We start from the raw sequence: 1,246 nt of genomic DNA, 5'->3' as shown, positions 1-1,246 counted from the left end.
GACTGGGAATCGAACTGGGTGTGTGTCCTGATCAGGAATTTGACCCTAGAGCTTTCAGTGTATGGGATGATGCTACAACCAACTGAGCTACACCAGCCAGAGAAAGTAATTTCCTTTTGATATTTCTATTTATTTTTTTCTAGAGGATGTGAAATATTATTGGTTCCTGACAAGATGTAAATGGAGGCCATAGTCAATCTATACATCATCAATAATATTATTTGGGACCATACAATTGACTCGAACATGTATTAGAGGATTTTGAAGCTAGCAATCAACACTATCAGGCTTTTGGTTCTCTTGGCATTAGGAGCTACTCTAGGGAACTGGATATATCACCTTTTAAAAATTACTATTTTTTACTTTATTCTTATACTGAGGTATTTGACCATAAGGTCATTGTTCCATATTATCACCACCAAGGTCACAACTAATTTTCATGAAAGGACCATTAGATAGATGGCATTGATAGTTTACTCTGACCAACTATTGTAAAGCTCACTTAACTACTGAATCCACTTAAGTATTTTGAATTAACCACTCAATTCAGATATATAGCTCAAAATGCAGACAGTTGACCAAATCATTAAAGGAGAATTTTGAAAAATTGCATTGAATCAACAGTGGTTTTGTTGAATTACCAAAATGAGTTATATGGGGTAATATCTCATAGCCACAACGAAGAGCTCATTATTGCCACATAGAATTTTCAACTTAGTTGAGCTGAGGCTGGCATTTTCTTTCTGCTCTTTTTAAGGGAGTCTTCCAGGTAGGGAAAAATGTGAGAGGGAGAGACTGAGCTGGGATTTGAGCGTAAAGAGGAAATTGACTGAGTGGATATGGAAGGGATTGTGGTTCCAGGTATCCAGAGTAAGAAAGGAGCAAGTGCTCGCTTCGGCAGCACATATACTAAAATTGGAACGATACAGAGAAGATTAGCATGGCCCCTGCGTAAGGATGACATGCAAATTTGTGAAGTGTTCCATATTTAAAAAAAAAAGAAGAAGAAAGGGGCAAGTCTTAAACACATTAAGTAATGAGGCTGAATGAATGTCCATCTTCTCTATCCAACTCACCCCACTACTTGCTTAAAATTCAGCTAACACATTACCTTTTTTCAGGTTATTCTTCCTTGGCCTAGCTCCACCAGGCCATGTTCATTTATGACCATTGTCTTTTTTCTCTGCCTACCCTAATAATTCCGCCCCCCACCCCCCATTCATTCATTCTATAAACCCAGACTGTG

At 38.0% G+C, this 1,246-nt stretch overlaps 1 non-coding gene across 1 annotated transcript; it reads left to right on the top strand.

The window, feature by feature from the left end:
• Positions 1-885: 885 nt before the first annotated feature.
• Positions 886-992, top strand: LOC111827094. The gene has a single exon (XR_002830580.1). It is a non-coding gene; the product is annotated as a U6 spliceosomal RNA (small nuclear RNA).
• Positions 993-1,246: the final 254 nt, after the last annotated feature.

Source organism: Myotis lucifugus, unplaced genomic scaffold, assembly GCF_000147115.1.
Source record: "Myotis lucifugus unplaced genomic scaffold, Myoluc2.0 scaffold_130, whole genome shotgun sequence".
Classification (NCBI taxonomy): domain Eukaryota; kingdom Metazoa; phylum Chordata; class Mammalia; order Chiroptera; family Vespertilionidae; genus Myotis; species Myotis lucifugus.
Note: the sequence above shows the minus strand (reverse complement) of the source record. Positions and strands in the feature narration are given on the sequence as shown.